The 25615-nt window shown below is 42.0% G+C and overlaps 1 protein-coding gene across 2 annotated transcripts in view; it reads left to right on the top strand.

Moving 5' to 3' along the window:
• Positions 1–13751: 13751 nt before the first annotated feature.
• Positions 13752–25615, top strand: part of UBAP2 (ubiquitin associated protein 2) — a 135419-nt gene continuing 123555 nt past the window's right edge. Inside the window, exon 1 of one of the 2 annotated variants that reach the window (XM_024132878.2) lies at positions 13752–13849. The gene's annotated coding sequence lies outside the window, so the exon portion shown is untranslated. The remainder of the gene's footprint in view (positions 13850–25615) is intronic. The other variant, XM_028494060.2, reaches the window with a different exon arrangement.

Below are 25615 nucleotides of genomic sequence, written 5' to 3'. Positions count from 1 at the left end.
TTCCTTAAAAATTTTGTTTTTAAATTTTATTGAAGTATAGTTGATGTACAATATTATGTGAGTTACAGTTGTACAATATAGTGATTCATAATTTTTAAAGATTATACTACATCATAGTTATTATAAAATATTGGCTATATTCCCTGTGTTGTACAATCCATCCTTGTAGCTTTTTTTTTTGGCCATGCCACTTTTGGCTTGCAGGATCTTAGTTTCCTGTAAAGGGATTGAACCCGGGCAGTGAAAACCACAGGTCTTAACCATTGGACTGCCAGGGAATTCCCCTGTAGCTTATTTTATTTATTTATTCATAATTTTTATTTATTTATTTATTGGGCTGCTTTGGGTCTTCATTGCTACATGTGGGCTGTCTCTAGTTGCAGCGAGTAGGGGCTACTCTTTGTTGCGGTGCGTGGGCTTCTCATTGTGGTGGCTTCTCTTGTTGCGGAGCATGGGCCCTAGAGTGCACCGGCTTCAGTACTTGTGGCATGAGGGCTCAGTAGTTGTGGCTTGTGGACTCTAGAGTGCAGGCTCAGTAGTCATGATGCACGAGCTTAGTTGCTCCACAGCATGTGGGATCTTCCTGGACCAGGGCTTGGACCTGTGTCCCCTGCACTGGCAGGTGGATTCTTAACCACTGCGCCACCAGGGAAGCCCCTGTAGCTTATTTTATACATAATAATTTGTACTTCTTAATCCCTTACCCTTATACTGCCTCTCCCCCCTTCCCTCTCCCCACTGGTAACGACTAGTTTGTTCTCTGTATCTGTGAGTCTGCTTCTTTTTTGTTATATTCACTAGTTTGTTGTATTTTTTAGATTCAACATATAAGTGATATCATACAGTGTTTTTCTCTGTCTAACTTATTTCACTTAGTATAATACCCTCCGAGTCCATGCATGTTGTTGCAAATGGCAAAATTTCATTCTTTTTTATGGCTGAGTAGTATTCCCCTGTATATATGCACCACATCTTCTTTATCCTTTCACCTGTTAATGTACACTTAGGTTGCTTCCATATCTTGGCAATTGTAAATAGTGTTACTATGAACATTGGGGTGCATGTATATTTTTGAATTAGTGTTTTTGTTTTTTTCTAACATATACCCAGGAGCAGAATTGCTGGGTTACATGTGTATACTTTTTTTTTTTGGCCACGACACCTGGCGTGTGAGATCTTAGTTCCCTGACCAGGAATCGAACCCGTGCCCCATGCAGTGGAAGCGCAGAGTCCTAACCACTGGACCACCCAGGAATTCCCAACATGTGTATACTTCTTATCACACAGTAAATAAGAGGAAAGTGTAGGAACTTCTCTCAATCATCAGAGAAGTGAGCAACTTACTTGCTGAATTGAACAATAGCTTTTTATTTATTTATTTGACAAATTTATGTATTTGTCTTAGTTGCCAGCACGTGGGATCTTCGTTGTGGTGTAAGGGCTTCTCTCTACTTGTGGCGTGTGGGCTCCAGAGTGCACAGGCTCAGTAGTTGCAGAGTGTGGGCTCTCTAGTTGTGGCATGCAGGTTTAGTTGCCCTGCGGCATGTGGAATCTTAGTTCCCCGGCCAAGGATCGAACCCGCGTCCTCTGCATTGGAAGGCGGATTTTTTAACCACTGGACCACTGGGGAAGTCCCTGAATAACAGCTTTTGAATGGTGGAAAAATATTTATTTAATTTTTGTGGTAACCACAATGTAACAGCTACAGACACACTTTTAATATGCATTATTCATATTTTCTCCATCACTTCCTTAAGTCTAGACAATGACCCAAACTAGCCCTGATTTATAGCATTTGCTGATTTCTGTGGGTAAATACTCCCACCATAGCCTATCTCAAGCTGCCAACAATGATGTCACTGAACATGAGTTAGGAAGAAATGCACAGTAGCACACCATTATGTAGTTTTTCCACCACACAGATAAAATAGCATAGATAATAGTAAAATTATTAGAAGGCAATGAATTGGAATATTCATTATATTTATTTTTATATAACTTATTTAACTTTAAGTTTATGTAATTTAATTTTTAAGGACTTGCAAAATTTCTGAAAATTTAGCAATTGGCTCTCATGAGCCCACAGGAGCCAGCTCCAGCACACCCTGGTTTCCTTACTAGACTGTAAGCTCCATGAAAATAATACCTGGCACATAATGTGTACTCCATAAATTCTTCTGGCATAAATGAATGAAAGGAATTTTAGTGTTATTTAGTTCCTTGCCACCTAAAGAACCTGATTAAATTAATTTGGGAGGGAAGTAAGAGGTGGGCACTATTTGAGCTGTTGTCAGACTCTCATGCCTTTTCTGAAGAAATCTGGGAGCAGGTTAGATAAAGGGGTAAATTGATCAGGGAGGCCTGAAATCTCCAGACTGAGGATGAGGAGAGTGGGAATGTCCATAACATTATCAGTTCAGTCATCCTCCACAATGCCGCCATAATTTATTATTTTTTAAAAACACATTTCTGCTGAAATCCCTGCCATATCTTCCAGGCTTCAAGATAAAATTCTAAATTTTATCTAGGTCCTTCATGTTTCCAGCTTAATCACTATTACCGCATTCTGTACCCCTATATCCAGCCTCATGGGGCCATTTACCTTCCCCTGGACTTGCTCTGCACTGTCTTGTCTTCAGACCTTTGCCCATGCTGGAGTCCCTTCCCTACCAGGAATGCCCCCCTACTCCTTTCTAACGCAGAGGCATCTCCATTTTTTCACATCCTGCTTGCATAGTTTCTCCTCTCTGAGGTCTTAGCTGGTACCCCATCCCCATCTCCTCTAGCATAATTAATTCTCTAGTATTTTCCTACACTGGAAGGATTTACATGGAGGAGATGTTGGTCAAGGATACAAACTTTCAGTTATAAGAGAATAAGTTCCGAAGATCTAATGTACAGTATGGTGATTACAGTTAACAATACTGTCTTGTATACTTAAAGCTACTATGAGAGTAGAGCTTTCATGTTCTCACCGTAACAACACCACAAAAGAGGGAATACCCTGGCGGGCCAGTGGTTAGGACTCTGCGCTTCCACTGCAGAGCACAGGTTCGATCCTTGGTCAGGGAACAAAGATCCCTCCTGCAGGCCACACAGTGCCGCCAAAACAAACAAACAAACAAAACCCCCACAAAATGGTAATAATGTAAGGTGAAGGACTTATTAACTAACCTTATTGTGTAAACATTCAGCAACATATATGTGTATCAAATCATCACATTGGATATCTTAAATTTATACAACGTTATATGTCAATTATATCTCAACAAAGCTGGAGAAAAAAAGCATTGACATATCTGTTTCCCTAATAGATTATGAAAGCCTTGAGGACAGAATCTGATTCATTGTCTCCTATTGTCCAATTTAGTCTCAGGCATTTATTTAGTAGGCAACAATAATTGTTCATCAAAGGGGCAGCCTAGGGAGAGGAAAGCATAACAGCTAATCTCTCTGGGCCTCAGATCCTCCTTTTTACAATAAGGATAATGTTTCCTTGCCTGCCAGGAAGCTGAAGGAGAGGAGCTCACAAGTCATTTCCCAGATCCATGACCTACTTCACAATTTCCCCTAGAGCAGAGTCCGGTATCAGAAATGTTGAGAAGCACTGTGGTTTTGTCCTTCACCCCAAAGACATTTGATCTTACTTTAAGAAGCCAACAGGTGTAGCCATTCTGTCCCTGCAAAAGGCCATACTGAACTATCTTTGGCCGGGAACAAGGCCCAAGCTGCTGGGAGATTAGTGTTTGGCTGGCGGAATGTCAGGGAAGGTCTGGGCTGAACAGGTTATTAAGCCCCCGCCTTCTCCTGCCAGTGTGCTATGGGAGGTGCACTTTCTTCCACAGCCAGGCTGGGAATTTTCCTCATCCTTGTCAGAGCAGATTTCTCCCGGTGACTACCATGTGCATGTTCTTGGAAGCTCAATAGGAAAGTTTTGCTTAAGTTTACTCAGGAACTGAAAATTGACAGGCACGTGAGTGCTGAGTGAAAATATTCTTTCTTTAGCAAGCACAGCTGCCCACCCTCAAGTTGGCAGAACTGGCGCCATATCAGCAGAGGATCTGAGGGGGTGGCCTCCTCATCTAAAATATCCACCCCTCCACCTGTCATTCCACCATTAGATCTTAATTGCTCAGCATCTCTAAGGAGGCTTTTCTGCTTCTAGAAACCCAATTGACATTCCAATTCCTCTGGAAGGCGCATTTTAGCTGGGATTAGTAATAGGAAGAAATAAATTCCTTAGCTTAGCATCAAGATACTATACAATCAGATGCTACTGACCTCTATAATTTTATCATCCACTACACTGATCCCCAAAGAACTCTCCCTTTAGCCAAACTGGTCTTTGAGCCTACCTTGCATTTATTTCCCCCTCTGCCTGCTGTTCACACAATTTGCCCTGCCTGGAATATTCGGCAACCCACCTTCCCCTAGTCTGTCTGTCTTCCTTTTCTTTTTCTTTCTTCTTTTTTTTAACGGCTGCGTCAGGTCTTAGTTGAGGCATGCGGGATCTTTCGTTGCGGCTCACAGGCTTCTCTCTAGTTGTGGTGTGCTGGTTTTCCCTCTCTAGTTGTGGCGAGTGGGCTCCAGAGTGCATGGGCTCTGTAGTTTGCAGCACGTGGGCTCTCTCATTGAAGTGCACAAGCTCAGTAGTTGTGGCGCACGGGCTCCATTGCCCCACAGCATGTGGGATCTTAGTTCCCCCATCAGGGATTGAATCCGTGTCCCCTGCATTGGAAGGCGGATTCTTTACCACTGGACCACCAGGGAAGTCCCTCTCTTCCTTGTCTCAGTAGACATTTATTTATCACCTACTACAGTGAAGCACCGTGTCAGGTTTTTTGTTTTTAATTGTTCACAGAGCCCAGAGCAAAGCTAGGCACATAGTGGGCATACAATAAACCCAAGGTCAAACTTGCCTTGTATTCTTTCCATCTCTAGAATTTGCTGAGTTATAATTTGGACATGCAGGCGGGTATGTATTGGTTTCTGCATCTCCCTTGTAAGCAAAACGTAGACGTGAAGGGCTCCCCTTGTGGCACAATGGTTAAGAATCCGCCTGCCAATGCAGGGGACATGGGTTCGAGCCCTGGTCCGGGAAGATCCCACGTGCCACGGAGCAACTAAGCCCGTGCGCCACAACTACTGAGCCTGTGCTCTAAAGCCTGCAAGCCACAACTACTGAAGCCTGCGCGCCTAGAGCCCGTGCTCTGCAACAAGAGAAGCCACCGCAATGAGAAGCCCTCGCACCGCAACAAAGAGTAGCCCCCGCTTGCTGCAACTAGAGAAAGCCCGCACACAGCAATGAAGACCCAATACAGCCAATAAATAAATAAACAAAATCTATAAAAAAATGTGAAAAACAAAATTTTAAAAGATAACCATTGAAAGTATCACTCTTCATTTAAAAAATATTGAGTATGCTTGCTATGAGCTAGAAATTCAGACACGAAAAGACATGCTCCCCTTGTCTCTAGAAGCTTACAGTCCAATGGCGAGAGGCAGGCAAAAACACTAATGATTTTGGAGAAAATAAAGCACTATGTTTGGAGTTAGGGAGACCTGGGTTTTAATCTTGACTCTGCAACTTGTTAGCAGTATGTTTTGAATTAACTCTTTCTGAGGGGTGATGATGATGATGATGATGGTACTTCAGAGTTGCTGTGGAAAAGTAAAGTAATTTCTATAAAACATCTTGCACTGGGCCTGGCACTTCACATGGGCTCAATAAATATTAGTTTTCCTTCTTTTCTCTTTAAACCACAAATATTTACTGAGTCACTCCTCTGAGTCTCATGAGGGCTAGACCATGAGGGAATTTAGAACAAGTACCAGCGGTGATTTTCTGCTAATTTATAGTCTGTTAAGAGTAGCAAGACCCACACATATGAAGCGTTAATAATACTGTGAGACTGGATTAAGGAGGGCTGGGATTCCCTGGAGAGGTGGGCCGGGAGAGGAGGTGAGATCTAAGTTGTGGAAGTGTAGGTATTGGGCGGATAGTGAAGGTAGTGAGTCATGAAGGTCTTGGGATGCAGGAATGGAGGGGCTCCAATGGGTAGGAGAGAGAAACAAAGTGGAGCAGGTAGTACAAACTGGACTGTGGAGGGCTTTGAGAAAAAGTCAGAGTTATCTTATGCTTATTTTCAAAGTACCATGTTGATTTTTGAACAGAGGAGTGGTGTGTTTTAAAAATATAATTTCTCTATACATTTAAAATGTACTTAATCTATAAAGGATGGATATACAATTGTCTTTGAAGGAAACATTTATGCATTAAGTGAGGTCTCTGACCTTGAGGACCAATGAAGTTTGGGTACAAGGTGTGTGGGGGGTGTCCTATTCTTTTTTTAATTATTATTTTTTATTCAAACAGGGTGTCCTGTTCTTCATCAGACAGTAATAGTCCTAGGTCTTTCTACTTCCCCAAGAATGCAATTACCAGAATGAAAACAAATCTCTTCCAAGGGGAAGGAAGGCAATTTGCCAGTCCATATTCTTCCTGCTTGGTAGTGTTCTAACATCCCATGTGTACTAGTTTGTTAGGACTGCTCTAGGACAGTACCATAGACTGGGTGATTTAAACAACAGAACTCTATTTTCTCACAGTTCAGGAGAAGTCCAAGCTCAAGGTGTTGGCAGCATTGTTTTTTGTTTTTGTTTTTTTTCCTGAGACTTCTCCTTGGCTTACAGATGGCTATCTTCTCCCTTTATATTCACATGGTCTTTCCTCTCTCACTAATGTTCTTACAAGGACCTAAGTCATATTGGATTACTGCTCACCCCAGTGACCTCATTTAACCTTAATTACCTCTTTAAAGACCCTGTCTCCAAATACAGTCACATTCTGTAATACTACTAGTGGTTAGGACTTCAGCATACGAATTTGAAGGAGACATAATTCAGCCTATAACACCACCCTAGAAATTCAGTCTTCTCTTGTAAGTTATTATATTCATATTTATATATCTTGGATTCCTCTCTTAAAGCATACAGCTTTCAATATCCCAGCTCTAAATGCTTTGTTCAAACTTTTTTTTTTTTTTTTTTTTTTTTTGGCTGTGCTGCACGGCATGAGGGATCTTAGTTCTCAGTTTTCTTAGTTCCCTGATCAGGGATCGAACCCGCACCCCTTGCAGTGGAAGCGTGGAGTCTTAACCACTGGACCGCCAGGGAAGTCCCTGTTTAAACATTTTTTAAATCATAAAAGACTTGAGTATTAAAGGCAATTTGAAAATACAGAAATGAAAATGAGAAAATGTTACCTACAATCCCATTATCTAAACGTGGTCCATATTAATATTCTTTTGATGTATTTTTATAGCTTTTCCTATGCACAGTATTCTTACATAGTTACATTCACTCAGCAGATTTGGTTCTGGCTTTTTATACCTAGCAGTATATAGCCAGCGTTTCCCCATGTCCTGGCATGTTCTTTGTAAATGTTATTTATAAAGGCTGCATAGTGTGGGATCTAGTAAGAATGCCATAATTTACTTAACCATTCCTCTACAGTCAGACGTGGAAGATGCTTCCAAGTTTTTGCTGTTATAAATAAAGCTGTGAGAAATGTTTTTTGCGGCATAACAATTTTTCCATATTTAAAATTATTTCCTTAGGGCAGAGTACCAGAATTGCTTTGGATGAAGGAGTTTTAATATATTATAACTTTTTGCTTTCCAAAGGGTTTATGCCAACATATATTTCTATTAGGCAAATAAGAGAGTGCCTCTTTTATGAAACACTGATTAGCATTAAGAACACCATTATTTTCACTCTTTATTAATTTGGTAGGCAAAATGCATATTATTGTTATAACTTTCAACTTAAAGAATTGTGAGGCAAACATCTTCCCATATGTTTGTTGATGGGCTCTATCCCCTCTTTTAGGAATTGTTGGTATGCTTTGTCCTCTTATCTACAGAAATTTCAGGGTTCTCAATTTGTATGAGCTTTTTTTTAAAAAAATTTACCTATTAATTTATTTGGTTGCACTGGGTCTTAGTTGTGGCAGGCAGGTGCCTTAGTCGCGGCTCCAGGACTCCTTAGTTGTGGCAGGTGGGCTCCTTAGTTGTGGCATGTGAACTCTTAGTTGCGGCATGCATGTGGGATTTAGTTCCCTGACCAGGGATTGAACCCAGGCCCCCTGCATTGGGAGTGCAGAGTCTTATCAACTGCGCCACCAGGGAAGTCCCTGTACGAGGTGTTTTTTGTTTTTTTTTTTTTTGCGGTATGCGGGCCTCTCACTGCTGCGGCCTCTCCCATTGCAGAGCACAGGCTCCGGACACGCAGGCTCAGCAGCCATGGCTCATGGGCCTAGCCGCTCCGCGGCATGTGGGATCTTCCCGGACTGGGGCACGAACCTGTGTCCCCTGCATCGGCAGGCGGACTCTCAACCACTGCACCACCAGGGAAGCCCTGTACGAGGGTTTTTAATGGTAAAAATATTAGACATTCAAAAATTTGTTTCCTCCATCTATTGTTTATCTTTTTTTTTAATGTTACATAAAGAAGTTTTCTACTTAAGAGTTGTTTTATCTGTTGATTGCTTCGTTTCTGCCTCTCCATGGCTTGACTATTTATTTGTTTCCTTCAAGCGTTTCTATTTTATTTACTTATTTAAATTAAATTTTTAAAAATTATTTATTTTATTTTGGCTACACTGGGTCTTCATTGCGGTGCGTGAGCTTCTCTATTTGCAGTGTGCAGGCTCTCTAGTTGTGGCATGTGGGCTTAGTTGCCCCATGGCATTTGGGATTTTAGTTCCCCAACCAGGGATCGAACCCATGTCCCCTGCATTGGAAGGCAGATTCTCAACCACTGGACCACCAGGGAAGTCCGAAGGTTTGCTATTTTAAAAAAATGACAATTCTTGTTTACTAAATCAGGCCGTTTTTTTGACTAAACCAAGCTAAGTGGCAGCCTGGTTTAGTGGAAAGAGCAGGCTTTGAAGTCATAGTTTAGAATACCGGGTCTGCTATTTAAGGTGTCCTCTCCTCTCTGTTCTGTAAAATCTGAATATCTACCTTCAATATTTGTAATTGGGATAAAAATAAGATGGACATATATAGCACTGTGCCTGACAGACAATAAATATTTACCCCCTTATCTCTAAACCATTTTGGTACAGAGAGTGCAGTGTGGCTCTAAATCTTTCCCCCAGATTGGTAATAAACTGTCTCACTACTTACTTTTTTTTTTTTATTTTAATATTTATTTACTTATTTGGCTGCGCAGGGTCTCAGTTGCCCCAGGCAGGATCTTCGTTGCAGCATGCGGGATCCTTTTTTTTTTTTTTCAGTTGCGGCATGCGGACTTCTTAGTTGTGGCATGCATGCAGGATCTAGTTCCCTGACCAGGGATCGAACCCAGGACCCCTGCATTGGAGCTCGGAGTCTTACCCACTGGACCACAAGGGAAGTCCCATATCACTACTTACTTTTTTTTCTTTTTATTTATTTATTTAGTTTTGGCCGCCTTGGGTCTTCATTGCTGCGCGTGGGCTTTCTCTAGTTGCGGCAAACAGGGGTTACTCTTCGTTGCGGTGCGCAGTCTTCTCATTGCGGTGGCTTCTCTTGTTGCGGAGCACAGGCTCTAGGCGTGCAGGCTTCAGTAGTTGTGGCACGCAGCTGCAGTAGTTGTGGCTCGTGGGCTCTAGAGCACAGGCTCAGTAGTTGTGGCGTACAGGCTTAGTTGCTCTGTGGCATGTGGGATCTTCCTGGACCAGGGCTCGAACCCGTGTCCCCTGCATTGGCAGGCGGATTCTTAACCAGGGAAGTCCGTTCCTTACAATTCTTATGGTCCAGTTATTTTCTGAGGACTTTCATAGGCAGTATCTTGTATGAACCTGACAATGCCTTATAAAGTAAGCAGAATTTAGCTTCTTTATATAGATGAAGAAACAAGTTTAGAAAGGACAAGTTATTAATTAGTAGAGTTAGGAAGGAACTGGACTTTTAAAGAAATGAGCCACAACAGTGACCAGAGAGTCTTTTTGGCTATTCCACACAGGTCTCACACAGACTCATTCACACATTAAGTGTTTGTTTACTACTTTCAAAGGTCAGCATGCCCACAGAGCTTAGCTGGCTCTGGGCATAAACATGCCTCAGAAACTGATGGTATACTGCAAATTGTCATTGTCACTGTACTAATTTTCAGCCAAACAAACAGCATATGGTCCCCTGGTTAATAACACATTCACATCTCTGGTGGAAAATTCTTCATGAGAAGCCAAATTTTAATCGGAAGGTTGTTGGTGACATGGAAATGTCAGGGTATCTTTATGACTAATAGGCATGGAGCACCCATTTCTATCTGCCAAATGCAGAGATCTGCCAAAGGGACCAAAATATTCCATGTGCTGGTCAGCTCACCCTTTTCCCTGCATGGTGTACATTTTTGCTTAAGGTTTTGTTTATGTTTTTTTTTAAAGATTCTATATAGACCATTCTTTCCGAGTTATCACATTCTTCATGCAGGGTATAATGCATTTGATTATGACCATTTATTTTACTGCGAGTGAGTAGATTAGGTTTGAATTGTGATTAGCTTTATCTAGGTTGTGAAAATTCTTTGAAATTTATACACTTTGATTCTACCTTCCTAAATGCCAGCCACCTATTACTGATTTTTTCTGAAATGGGCCTCATTTAAAAATGACTGATTTCACTCACCTACCTTAGGTACAGACTTGAAAATAAAAAACCCAGGCTCTGAGAATTTCTCCAGTGTATTTTCCATCACATTAAAATGCTCTCACTTCAGTCCAGCCAAGAGCAGTTAAACAAAAACTAGTGAAAGGGATGGTGATGTTCTTTGCAGTTACAGGATGTGAAATTAGTTTCAGAGTCGATGTCTCAGTCAGGCTGGGTAGAAAAGGGTGGTAGTAATATCCCTTAGGAGAGATTATTTTGAGAGGATAGTTCTAGTGCATCCAGGTGGTAATAACTTTATTCAGTGAGGTTTTAGGACTTTGATGCCCTTATTTTTCCCACTGATCCTAGGTCTTAGGTAGGACTTCCTCCTTGATGAATGATAATTTAGTGAAAGCACCCAGTGCAGTAAGCCTGGAATAAATAGAAAGACAGATTAAAAATATATATATATATATTTATTTATTTATTTTTGTCTGTGTTGGGTTTTTGTTGCTGTGCACAGGCTTTCTCTAGTTGCGGTGAGCAGAGGCTACTCTTTGTTGGGGTGCATGGGCTTCTCATTTGCAGTGGCTTCTCTTGTTGCAGAGCATGGGCTCTAGGCGTGTGGGTTTCAGTAGTTGTGGCATGTGGGCTCAGTAGTTGTGGCACACGGGCTCAGTAGTTGTGGCACACAGGCTTAGTTGCTCTGAGGCATGTGGGATCTTCTTGGACCAGGGATTGAACCTGTGTCCCCTGCACTGGCAGGCAGATTCTTAACCACTGCGCCACCAGGGAAGTCTGACATGTTTTTAAATATATTAACGAGAGGAAATTGAGGTCTGGAGAGGTAACATAGCATGTACAAGCTAACACATGGTCTCTGGTCTCTTTTTAAAATAAATTTATTTATTTTTGGCTGCGTTGGGTCTTTGTTGTTGCACGCAGGCTTTCTCTAGCTGTGGCGAGAGGGGCCTACTCTTCCTTGCGGTGAACGTGCTTCTTCTCATTGCGTGGCTTCTTTTGTTGCGGAGCACGGGCTCTAGGCACGCGGGTTTCAGTAGTTGTGGCATGTGTGCTCGGTAGTTGTGGCTCGTGGGCTATAGAGCGCAGGCTCAGTAGTTGTGGTGCACGCGTTTAGTTGCTCTGCGGCTGTGGTGCACGGGTTTAGTTGCTCTGCGGCACGTGGGACCTTCCCGAACCAGGGATCGAACCTGTATCCCCTGCATTGGCAGGTGGATTCTTAACCACTGTGTCACCAGGGAAGTCCCTGGTCTCTCTTTTCTTAAAGTTAATCTTTAATTAAAACACCAGTACTACTCCGTGTAGAAAATTAAAACATTATAGATTTGACTAGCACCCTCAATCACAAACCCTCTTTCCCACTTCTCAGATACAGCTGTTATCAGGTTTGTATACATCCTTCCAGAAGTGTTTTCTTATGCTCTTTTCATTAAGTCTTTGCTTCTCAAGGGTGATTTTCATCTTAGACTCTCCCACACCTTTCTGTACGGCAGGAGAAAGACTGAATTGACCAGAGAAAATCCTAGCTCACTGTCAAAAGAGAGATAAGATACATCTACACATGAATGGTCATGATAATAAGTTGTTTGTTAAAGGCACAGCCTGAGCATTCTTTGATCAATGCAGATGAATAACAAAGGCTTCCCCTGAACTGAGCAGGACATTAAGGTTTCAAGTGTTTTTCATCAAGTAATTTAATCTGCAACTAGTCATTATTGAAACTAGCAAGTTAGTAATTAGCATAGTGCCCTACACAAAGATCACTATATGCTAACTCCCTTCTCACCTTTACTTAGACCTGTTGTGCCCAAAGGATGCATACAGGGTGTGAAAATAATTACTCTTACTGAGGGTTTATTCTGTGTCAAAGTGGTAGTTCACGTAATCTCATTTAATTTCACAAGCAGGTGAAGTGGTGTTATCACAAAGAAAAGCTCGAATTGAGGTAAGGCCTGGTGGACTCCAAAGTCCGTGTGTCTAACCAGTCTCGGATACTGCCTTTGAGGATCAAATAGGCCAGTAAATGAGAAAATATTTTAAACTCTAAAATACTATGCTACAATTATAAACCATTATCTTCTTCTTTATGCCTAATTCCTGGAGTTAAAACAGGTGAGGTCATTTTGCAAGGCGGGTTATTCATTGTTTGCAGATAGAAAACCTGGTTTGGGTCTCTTCAGCCAGGAAACCGAATGCTTTCCCTACGCTTAAAACCGGGACAATCCCTTCCTCAAAGGGTTGATTCTATGATTTAATAAAAGTGGTTGTATAAACGACCGACAACGAGTGGGCTTTCAATAAATGTTAGTGTTTTCAGGCAGAAGGGGCTTGGGGGTGCAGAATTCGAGCCCACACTCAACAGGACCGACGCTGCGAGGCTCCTCCCTACCCGTGGAGGTACTGCTTGAAGCCAGGTGGGTGCCACTACAACCTTTGCGGGCCGTTGGCATTTTCCCGCGCAGGAGGGCGGGGCGGAGCGTGAGCCCGGCAACGTGGTAGCGGAACCCCACGCCCCCGCCGGGACTACATCTCCCAGTAGGAACCACGCTCAGCCACCTGGCGGTGTCCCCGGTTATTAGTCTCAGATGCTAACCCTGTCAGCTTTCCGTCTCGGGCTTTCCTCGGTCCGAAGTCAAAGGCGCACCATCTACGAATCCGGGAGGGAAAGAATGTGGTGGTGGGTGCCTTTGCTGTGCAGCAGGTTCGGAGTCGTGGCCCCCTCGCACAACGTTTGGGAGGCTAGGGTCGTCTTGAGTGGTTGGACCATATCACGTGACGGGGGGAAAGCGGCCGCAGGGGAGTGACCTGTGGTGCCTTGAGAGGTCATCACAGAGCGACAACGCTGGTCTTGTGGGCATCCTGGATGCGGTGGGTAGTACGTCCCTGATAACTCCGAGTACGAGAAATTCCGTTAAATCTCCCTTGTTGGCTCCATCCGCGTACCTCCCCCGACCTCGGAGCTGTTGGCCTCGCCCTGTGGGCGTCGGGGGCGGCTAAAGGAAGCGACGCGCTCTGTGGGCGGGCTGATGAGCCGCCGCAGGGAGCTAAGTGAAGCGGCTCCTCCTTCGCGCGTGACGTGGAGGTCACGTGACGGGCCGGACCGCCTCTGCCGCCGCCGCTTTGTAAAAGGCACATTGGCAGGTAACGAACGGCGGCGGCGGCGGGTCCCGAGTCCAGCGAGAGCAGCAGCGGTAATTGGCACCCTCTCTCTCTCCTTTCCCGTTCCAGGTCGCTGAGCGCTGCAGCTTGCGCTTCGTAGTCCTGGGTTCAGCTCTTCTTTCCTCCAGACCCCTTCATACTGCCCCAGCGCCCACCGTGAGATCTGGCCGAGCTTCCCTCGCCGGCTTCGTGCGTCCTCACTTTGCCCAGGCCTGGGTGCTGTCCTTCCTCTTCCCCGCGGGTTGTCCTGTGCTCCTTCCTGCCTACCCGGATCCTTGGCGGCCCGGCTCCACCCAGCCCCAGGGGGCGCCTACCCCTCCCCCCCCGTCGGGTTTCTGCCCTGGAGGGTGTGGTTTTCTCTCCCACCGTTGTCCCTCCCTGCCTGTCCGCTCGCGCTCCCGTGCCACGCTGTCGCTGACCACCTTTCCGCTTTCACGCCTGTCGCTAGTCCTGGGACTGGACATCTCAGAGCCCAACTTCTGCGCTCTCTAGCCTTTCCCGGCTACCCGGAGGCATAGTTCAGTTCTATTTCTCCTCATTCTGGAAGGCTTTGGTGTCAGACACTTGGGACTCAGTTTTCCTCCTCAGTCCTAGTTTCTGTAGTCTGGCTGTGTCACAGTTATTCTTTAGTGTAGGTTTGAGAGGGGCTTTGTAATTAAAGCTCCTTTTTTATAACATTATTCCAAATGTTATTCTTTAATTGGTGCATTGCATCTCAGTTTTCTTTGCCGTTGAATCGCTTTCCCACTCTGCTTTCCCACCTTTTCCCCTGGATTTTCAATCTAATTAGTTGTCCAGGCATTTCAGGTGCCATCACTAATCTCACCACTCTGGTCTTCGTTTATCCTTGTTCTCTCTAGGAGTTGATTCCATCATTATTCCTGTTATTTCCTGTTTGACATAGTCCTGTAGTTTACTTCCACCTCTGTTGGATATTGTTTCTACTTGTATCCGAGGTGTCTCTACCAGTATTTAGGCTTACTTTCTTCTGCTCTAATGTGCCCCAACAGTTGAGAGCTGAGGTCTCCATAAGATATCCAAAGATCATCTTTTATTTGAAGGGCATATAATTCACTTTTTGGGTGAACGCCAGTTATTTTATATTTTCTCTTCGATTATGATAGTAATTTTTTAAACCAAAGGGTATGTCAGTGGTTAGTGTGTTCCTCACTTTTCACCATGAATTGTACATTTGTAATTTTTAGTGTCAGTTTGTCTAACAAAAGTGGAAGGAAGGTGAACATAATACCCGAGGTCTCCTATATCCTGGGGATTGGGTGACTCGGGTGGTGTCTGGCTCAGGAAAGGGAATAAATTCCACTCTCTGGAGATGGTAGGGTCTTCCAGTGCACCAGCGTCTCTTACCTACCTGCAGAGCCCCTTGGTTAGGGCTATCCTTCCATTGCTGTGGAGCCTTCATTTATCATTAGGCAGAAGTGATTAGTTTTCCCCACACTACGTTTCTGCTCGCTTGCAATGTGTTCCTCCTGATTTTTCCTCCTTAAGGCTAGTTCACATGTGTGGTGAGATTTTTTCCCCCGCGCCTGTCCTCTTGCTTCCCACAGCTCTGATTTTCTCCGCCTGCTTCCTTGTTGTTTCTGACCTTAGATAATTAAAACGATTGAGAGAAGGGAGGTTTTTGTTGTGATTGAAATATGACTGGAAGTGGTGCCATGGGAATGAGGCCATGGGAAAGTGTTGTGGTAGTTGCCCCTCCTATTTCCTGCTTCTCTGGTTTCCTCTGGCCTCTCTCTTTAAATGTGGGAGGGACCAGCAGTAGTCACATGGAGCTGCCTTTAGAACCAGGCTGCAACAACAGTAACACCTCTGCTTCCCTTTCCTGGTAACTGGTGCAGCGTGAGCAGTGCCCACCAGGAATGTCTCTTGGTATTAGCCTGAGTGACTTATTGTTTGGTGAGAAATGGTAGGAGAACATGGAGGAGAATGGGTTTATTTCAGTATCTGTGTTTTGATGGAAACTGGTTGCTCTCTCTACTCCCTTGAGTATAAACTACACATAGAGAGTATAAACCAGTCTTGAAGGTTTGAACTGGTCTGAAGTGAAGGCTTTACTTTTGAAGTGTTGATTCCTCAGTCCTTTTTTTTTTTTTAATGACAACTGTTAAGATTTTGTTGTTGTTGTTATAAGACACTTTTTTTAGGGGGGGTAAGTGTATCATAAAGGATTAATGCCTGCTCAAAAGAAATGGTCTGCATGAATTCACAAGACTGTGAAGTTCCTTTGCTTTTAAACAAATCTATCTTGTGAGGCAACCGGTAAGTCAGCAATTATCAGTTAACTCTTAGTTGTTAATTTGAGTATATGGAGTGTCCTTTAAAAGCTAAATAGTGTGGCACTGGTGGTGTTGACTGGTGAGATGGTGGATCTCTGATAGAGCTTAGAAGCAGCTGTTTTCTCTTTTTTTCCCCCAAAAGGAGAGTGGAGATATAACTTGAAGTAAGGCAAAGACAGGAAATATCACTTTGGAAGCCTGTGGTAGGTTTTGAAATATTTTTGACCCAACTATCAAATAAGTATTTAGGGATGGAGTCCTTTTTTTCTTTTTTAAGTCCAAAGACCAAATTAGTTGGGTTTGTTTTGACAATTATAATGCAAACTTTGTATGCTGAAATTTCCTATTCTTTTTTTTTTTTAATTTATTTTATTTTTTGGCCATGTCGCGCAGCATGTGGGATCTTAGTTCCCACACCAGGGATCAAACCTGCGTTCCCTGCAGTGGAAGCGCAGAGTCTTAACCACTGGACCGCCGGGGAAGTCCCCCTCCTACCTTTTTTTTGTTCGTTTGTTTTTTGACAGTGTTTCTTTCAAAGATGTGCCTCCTGTGCTTTTTAAAGAAAGTTATTTTAGTTTTTTTAAAAAATATATTTATTTATTTTTGGCTGCGTTGGGTCTTCGTTGCTGCAGTGGGCTTTCTCTAGGTGTGGTGAGCAGGGGCTACTCTTCGTTGCAGTGTGCAGGCTTCTCATTGTGGTGGTTTCTCTTGTTGCGGAGCACGGGCTCTAGGCGCGCGGGCTTCAGTAGCTGTGGCACACGGGCTCAGTAGTTTTGGCTCACGGGCTCTAGAGCGTAGGCTCGGTAGTTGTGGCACACAGGCTTAGTTGCTTCGCAGCATGTGGGATCTTCCCGGGCCAGGGCTCGAACCCGTGTCCCCTGCATTGGCAGGCGGATTCTTAACCACTGCACCACCAGGGAAGTCCCATTATTTTAGTTGTGAAATTTCGTGGCCTAGGTATTGAAGAACAGGTTCGTGAATTTCTGGCTGACGTAGCATGTGTACTACAGTGAGTTTCAATTTTCAGAAAACTCATTTTCATACTGGAGTTACGAGCTCAGTTAAATTGGAACCCAGTTAACTATTTGGAATTAATATATGAAACAGGGCTTGGACTAAGGAGTAGGTGTTTCATTTTAGACTAGGCAATGCTCTACTTTTAAAGATTGTTAGGAATGTGTTGCTTGTTTTTCTTCATTTGGAACTCTAAAAATAAAAGAAGGTATATTTGATTGATTAGGTCAGAAATTTCATTATGAGAATATTTTCAAGGATTTGTAGACGAGAGAATTTCATTTGGATTTAGACCTGTTGCTGTAACTTTGTTTCTTGTGTTATAATTACCTTTTTAAGTAAGATGTCACATAGGAACTTACTCATTTAAAGTTATGCTGTACATACACAACCCAGTAATACTTTATTTGGCCGTGTCACAGCCTGTGGGATCTTAGTTCCCCGACCGGGGATTGAACACGTGCCTTCGGCAGTGGAAGTGTGGAATCCTAACCACTGGACTGCCAGGGAATTCCCCCCAAAATACTTTAGTGCTTTAATATTTACAAAAAAATTTTTACTTGTCTTAATCTTCTCATCAAATCAGTCCTAGATATACCTATGAAGACTTTTGGAAGTTCAGAGTTGCTTCTCGTTATTAATGTCTTTCTCTCTCTGTGCCTTGTTTAATTCTTTCCAATCCCATCCTCCTCCTTTCTGTTTTCCTCTTATTCCTCTCTTTCCCTTGTTTTCTGTTTCTCTCTCTCTCTCTCTTTTTTTTTTTTTTGCCTTCTTCTGTTCCTTCACTCCCTTACAAAAACACTCAAGTCTCAACTGAGGAGGTTGTATTCCTTCTGACTCTCTTTGCCACCATAGCATGCTGCTTCCCAAGCAAGCAGATGAAAAACTGAAATATCTTTGCAATCTCATGGGCTTGGGAAAGGTGTATAGTGCTACCTGTATTGTGCATGTCTACACAGCTGGAATGTGTGCTATTTGAAGGGTGGGATTTTTCATTTGATAATAATATAATGTTTGTCATTGTCAGATCATAAGCAAGAGAGTAACTGGGCTTAAAAAATACAAGTTTAACTGAAATAGGGTCTGGGAAAAAAGTGACTGGCTTTAGGATTGATTGACAAGCCTCACTTTAAGTTGTTTTCTATACCAAACCAGTTCCTCTCCCTCTCTTTTTTCAAGTTAATTTACAAATTTCTATTTTAAAGTTGGTTTTTGAGTCAGGCTGACTGGCACTATTTTACATAAGAAAATACATTTTAGAAAATATGAAAAAAAGGAGACTTAAAATGGTTTTAACATTTTAGTATAATCCTTTCTTTTTTTCCCTACGTGAAATATATACTTTTTAAAAAGTGAGATTGTACTTTGCATACTTACTGATTTTTTATTGAAAAATATAGAGTACACACCAAAGGAGGTATATGAGGTAGAAAAACACGTGTAGAGTTTTCAAAAACTAGTTAAATGACCAACCAAGAAATGGAACATTAATGCTACCTAAAATCCCCATCTCCCAGGCGTTATTTTTTCTCTTTCCCAGGGGTTATCATTACCCTGTTTTTTGGCCTTATTATTTTTTAGAATAATGCTTACTTGGTATGTATCCATAAACAATATATAGTTTAGTATTGCCCATTTTCAATCTTGATCTAAATGGGATTGTATGATTCTTCTGATACTTCTTTTATATGTTTTAGATTCATCCACAGTGATTCTTACAACTCTCCATAATTTTCAGTAGTGTGGTATTCCATTGTAAGGATATGCCACATCTTATTCTATTGTGATGGATGTTCGTCTCATTTCCAGTTTTTTGCAATTACAAATTATACTCGTTCCCCTTGTGAACATTTGCACCCCACCTCAAAACAAGAACAGTAAATTAATTTGCTGAGACTATGTATAACTGAGAGTGGAATTTTTGGATTGTGTGTGGGGTGTGTGTAACTTTACTAGGTAATCCCAAACTATTTTCCATAGTATTCTACAGTCGTTCTTAATTAGCCACCACATTTGAACCACAGAACACAGAAAGTTGAGTGACTATTTTCTCAATTCTCTTGAGGATGTTCCATAGCTAGTATCATTCTAGACACCTACAGAAGAATTTAATTCGTACATACAATGGATACTATAGACATTGGAACTTAATTCTCAAGACCGAATGGGTAAGAGCTCCACATCCTTGCTAACATTTGGTATTGATTTAATTTTTAGTTTTAGCCAATTCTAGTGGGATGTTTTAGGTTGATCTTTTATGAACACCACACGGCTGGATTTTGCTTTTTAATACAGGCTGCCAACTGCTCTTTTAACTGGAGCATGGAGACCATTCATGTTTATGGTAATTATGGATGTTTTGGATATATTTCTGCCATACCTTTTTTAAAAAAAAATTATTTATTTTTGGCTGCATTGGGTCTTCGTTGCTGTGTGCAGGCTTTCTGTAGTTGCAGTGAGCGGGGGTTACTCTTCATTGCAGTGTGCGGGCTTCTCATTGCGGTGGTTTCTCTTGTTGCGGAGCACAGGCTCTAGGTGCGTGGGCTTTAGTAATTGTGGCACGCGGTCTCCGTAGTTGTGGCTCGCGGTCTCTAGAGCACAGGCTCAGTAGTTGTGGCACACGGGCTTAGTTGCTCCATGGCATGTGGGACCTTCCTGGACCAGGGATTGAACCTGTGTCCCCTGCACTGGCAGGTGGATTCTTAACCACTGCACCACGAGGGAAGTCCTGCCATACGGTCTTATACTTGCCTGGTGTTTATTGTTTTTCTGTCCTTTTGCAGTTTTAATTCTTTTTTCTGTTTGCTTTCCTCCAATTAAAAAAAAAAATTTCAAATCTGTAAAAGCTGAAAGAGTATAATGTGTACCTTTTAAGTAGAGTTACTACTTAATATTTTGCCACATTGACTTTTTTCTGTATATACTCCACACATTATCTTCTGTGGCTAAATGATTTGAAAGTAAAATGCAAACATCTTGACATTTATGCCTAAATATTTCCTTAGCAAGTGTCTCTTTACAACACAAAACTACTCTTACAAACAGCCACAGTAACATTATTACACCTAGGAAAGTGAATAATTATTTAAAATATAATGTATAATGTCAATAAAAATCTGATATAAAGCTACATTCAGATTTTCCCAATTGTTCAGAAAATGTTTTTTATAACTCCCTATTCAATCAGGGTTTCTGATTTACCCTATTTAGGTATTGTCACTGAAGTACACTACTGAATGATAATCCATTTCTTTCTTTCTTTCTTTTTTTTTTTTTTTTTTTTAAAGCTTAGGCTAGTATTTTTAATATTTATTTTGGCTGCACTGGGTCTTAGCTGCGGGATCTTCGTTGCAGCATGCGGGATCTTTTCTAGTTGCGGCATGCATGCGGGATCTAGTTCCCTGACCAGGGATTGAACCCAGGCCCCCTGCATTGGGAGCACATGGAGTCTTACCCACTGGACCACCAGGGAAGTCCCGATAATCCATTTCTTAAGTGATCATTTTCTCAATTATTTATCAGATGTAACTGCCAGTCAGATGATCTGATAAGCAAGAGGTAACTACTGCTGTTACTTAGTTAAGATAATTCTTGCAAATGTTAAGTAAATTGCAGTTTATTGTAGGATAAGTGTAATTTTCTTGGGCCATTGGAAGACTGAAAGTGTTCTGTTACTCCTTTGCCCACCCCAAGTTTTGAAACACTGATGAAAGTTCCTCTTTGATATGGGAATTAAGCTAAACTATTACATTTATAAAAACTTTTTTAGATAGTACATTCTCATGACATTTTATTTCTCTGAAATGCTCAGAATGTAGGTTAATCCAAATTAGGCCTGAATGACAGTTTTTTGTTGTTGTTAATGATATATGCTACTATACAGGTGTTTACTTGAACAAAGATTTATTGTTGCTGCTTGTTAGCAACTGTTAGGTGCTAGGGATACAGATGAATAATGCACTGTCCCTGTTCTCTAGGTGCTTAATTCTAGTGGGAAGACAGTGCAGTTAGGAATGAGGATGCTGTTGGGAGAGACAGGAAAGCACTGCCAGTTGATTCCAGGTACTGGGCAAGGCTTCCTTGAGGTATTGGGAGTCTGAGCCTTACTTTTCCTGGGTTATTCCTGTAGGATCAATTATGGGCAAATTCCTGAAGTTATAATTGTTTCTTTTGTTAAAACACTTGGGATGTTAAAACATTTTGAATGTTCAAAATTAAGTCTTATTGGAATTTGCTGTTATTTGGATTACCATATTATTGTATCTTTTGTTTGGCCTTGACTTGGTATCTTTTGTTTAGCCTTGACTTGGTAGTTTATTTGTAGCAACTAGTAAAAGAGAAAGTCAGTCCCCCCCCGCCGCCACCCGCCGCTGTGGCCTCTCCTGTCAAGGAGCACAGGCTCCGGACACGCAGGCCCAGTGGCCATGGCTCACGGGCCCAGCCGCTCCGCGGCATGTGGGATCCTCCCGGACCGGGGCACAAACCTGTGTCCCCTGCATCGGCAGGCGGACCCTCAACCACTGTGCCACCAGGGAAGCCCAGCAAAGTTATTCTTAATGTAATTTAGTCACATTAAACATTTTCTTTGGGTCAGTTTTTTATTGTAACTTAATGAATGTCTCAATTTTTCCCCTCCAATCAAGATCTCATTTTATTTTGATGAGAAATTTCCTAACCACTGCGCCACCAGGGAAGTCCCTATTTAGTACCTTTTTTAATTCCTTGTGACTGGGTGTGCTAAGGTAATGGTGGAAAAAATACCCCTGTATATTACAGAAGAATCCAGGTGTTGGTAACAGGAATAAAATCCTTGTTAGCTAAAGTAGACCATTTACTATTTTATTATCACAGAAGAACTTTCATTTTTTTAAAGGCAGTTTGAGCTGTTTAATTGTTCTAATGCTTATTTCACTTTATCAAAAGATCTTAGCTGTAATGGGATGTAGCTAGCTTACCGTGAACCAATTTATATACTCTGACGGTCTAGCCATCTGTGGGACAAAGAAATGACCAGTGTCACACAGGATTTTGTTGGAGTGAGAGTTGGCCTGTGGTGATAGTTGTACAGCTTTGTAAATTCTAAAAATCATTGAATTGTACACTGAACAAGGGTGAACTTTATGATATTCATTATACCACAGTAAAGTTATTTGAATTGTTTGAATAGGGATTCCCTGGTGGCGCAGTGGTTGAGAGCCCGCCTGCCAATGCAGGGGACGTGGGTTCGTGCCCCGGTCCGGGAGGATCCCACATGCTGCGGAGTGGCTGGGCCCGAGAGCCATGGCCTCTGGGCCTGCGCGTCCGGGGCCTGTGCTCCGCAACGGGAGAAGCCACAACAGTGAGAGGCCCGCGTATCGCAAAAAAAAAAAAAAAAAAAAAAAAAGCCTATGAATTGTTTGAATAAATTGATAGTATTTTGAAATAGAATCAACAGAAAAGAAAGTGGTCAGTGTACATTAATCTGATAGTTGCTACCATTTATGGTAGCGATTAGGATCTAGGCTAAGCATCTGAGGTACATTATCTTCTTTGGTGCTCCTCACAGACTTGACAAAGAGTAAAGTGGTCAAGGTTGCTTAATCTAGTAAATTTTGAGATTTCCAAGCCTATGCTCCTAATCACAATACTGTACTACTTTACCTATGTGAAGTACTGCTATTGTGAATACAGCCAAGTGCTAGCTGGTAAGTCAAACAGTGTCCACATTTGTGGTACATAAGGCTGGGGTTTTGTACTGGATGGAGAATGAGTGATGGATATGCAGGTGGGGCCTTTGAACTCCTGTGCCTGGTTCCACTAGACTTATTTCATTTTTATCTGTTTTATATGTTAGGGTTTAGTCACTGGTTTGGTTGGACTTGATTTCTGTGGTTTAAAAAACAAAAACAACACACCTTCCTTTGCTTTAGTTTTTCATTCTGATTTTACTTGCTGTTCTAATCAGCGTGGTGAGCTGGCCTCTAAGCCCTCTGCCAATTTAGGTGCATCCTATGAGGAAGGTCAGGCACACAACACTGAGAAGTGGCAATTGATAGCACACCAGCCCACCCTAAGAAGAGTGACAGGAAGCCTATAAAATTACACTTAAGAACTCAAGTTGCTATTAAGTAGGGCTGTTTAGTATATTGTTAAGTGACCCTAAAACACCATGGAGTTAATTATGGATGTGAAGTAAAGAGTAATTGCTGTTTACATTGAAGGACAGAAAATGAGAAAATGGGTGTATGTTCAGTATGCTGTTGAGAAAACACTTCTGTGGAGGGTGGAGGCAAAAAACAAAACAAAACAAAAAAACAGTTGCAGTTTGGGAGAATGACAAGTGTAGGGATCAGAAAGGAATAAAGACCTTGTATTTATTTGTGATGGTTGGTGGTTTGTGAACAGAAGTTGATGGAGTTTAGCAGTATTCTAAAAGATTAAACATTCTACTTTGACATCAGTTTCATAATTAAGATAGTTCAGACAGATAAATAAGGGTGTGACATTTCAGTGAAGTAGAGAAGAGGCAATTATTGATATTCTAGTTGATACAGATACCTTAGAAATTCTTAGAACCTTTGAGGCTTTAAGTACAGTGACCCTTAATTTAGGTACCTGTAGAAAGTCGATGGCAGAGAGAATGTAAAGGAAGGCATAGATTTAAGGCCTTAAATCCTTTATTACTTAAATGGGTATAGGAAGAAATGGTGCACTAAAAGAATGGCTTAAAGGTTTTGAGCTCTGGAACACTTGAAAAATGCTCTTGGTTACTTGGAAAATTTTGGAAATCTTCAAATGAGGCAGTTTTGGATGAATTCCATTATAGGTGTAGCTATCTAACAGGCAGTTACCTGGAGGCTGAATCTCTGGAGAGACATAGTCTTTAGCTTTTGCTTTGAAGTTGGAGGTAATTATTATTATTATTATTATTATTATTTTTTTTTTTTTTTTGCGGTACGCGGGCCTCTCACTGTTGTGGCCTCTCCCATTGCGACGGGCTCCGGACGCTTAGGCTCAGCGGCCATGGCTCACGGGCCTAGCCGCTCTGCGGCATGTGGGATCTTCCCTGAGTGGGGCACGAACCCATGTCCCCTGCATCGGCAGGCGGACTCTCAACCACTGCGCCACCAGGGAAGCCCTGGAGGTAATTATTGATGCCAGTAGGGCATAAAATTTCTGTGGGAAGAGAGAACGTGCTTAAGAATTGAACAATTTTGTTGTTTCAGGGGTGGGAGAAAGATGGGATGCCGCTTAGGATTTGAGAACAAAAGAACTAAGATAGTGTAGTGTCTTAAAAGCCAAGGGAAAAAGTTATACAATGTGTTGTATGCCAGAGACAGGTGAAAGAATGAGAACAAGAAAGATTCGACAATTATGTGGAGGTCAGTGGTGACCTGGGGAAATAGTATCTTTCCTCTGTTGCAGTGGTAGGGTGGTAGAAAGCAGACTGAAAGTTAAGGAGTTGTTTAGTGAGGAAATGGAGGCAGTGAGTGTATTCTTTTTGAGAAATATAGCTTATGTAGTCATTGCTTACAATTACATGCAGTTTCCAAGAGTACATGGAAGGTAATTTTTCTAAGCCATTGTTTTTGAAATTAATCTGGATGTATAGAATAGTTGAACAGGTTTTGATGCACATCCTTGTGAGAAGGAAAAGGGTATGGAATATTTTCTCAATGTAGTCGTAGGAGATTTCCTTATTAAGGAATTTTGTATTTGGTTTGAATGAAAACTGAGCCTGGTGCATAAGTGACAGGTGTGGTAACATTTAAATGGATTGCGTGACTATGTTTTGATGGATACATTCTTCAGGTAACTGACATTTTTTAAAAAGTTGCTTTTGGCATGAGTGAAGCAATAATAAGGATGCCATTAGAATAAAACAAATATGCTTAAAAAAAAAAAAAGCCAAGCAATTCAAGACTATATCTTGGATATATGAGGAAAGCTGAAAAACTGTAATGAAAAGCTGTGGGTATGAAGTAGTTAAAAAATCAGTGTTTATATTTTTGGCTTATGATATAGATGTTTTCAAATAGCTTAATAATGGATATACTGAACCTTTTAAATCAATTGTGAAATATTTGTGTATTTGTAACAATTGAGTGCCAAATGTTTAAATGATTTGTGCAGAGATGTGAAGAATGAGAGTACTTGAAATATTTTATCTGTCTTCAGTAAGAATTGAAGATTTGTAATGTATTATTGTAAATCAACTAAGCTTCAATTAAAAAATAAAAAGAATTGAAGATTTGTAAAGTTTTGTCCGTTGTGAAAGTATAGTTGGGATTTAGTCACTTTTGGCAGTAAAAGTGATTACTAGGCTTTCCCTGGTGGCGCAGTGGTTGAGGGTCCGCCTGCCGATGCAGGGGACGCGGGTTCGTGCCCCGGTCCGGGAGGATCCCGCGTGCCGCGGAGCGGCTGGGCCCGTGAGCCATGGCTGCTGAGCCTGCGCGTCCGGAGCCTGTGCTCCGCAACGGGAGAGGCCACAATAGTGAGAGGCCCGCGTAA

This window comes from Physeter macrocephalus, chromosome 9 (genome assembly GCF_002837175.3).
Source record: "Physeter macrocephalus isolate SW-GA chromosome 9, ASM283717v5, whole genome shotgun sequence".
NCBI lineage: Eukaryota > Metazoa > Chordata > Mammalia > Artiodactyla > Physeteridae > Physeter > Physeter macrocephalus.
The sequence above is the reverse complement of the archived record's forward strand: the minus strand, read 5'-3'. Positions and strand labels throughout refer to the sequence as shown.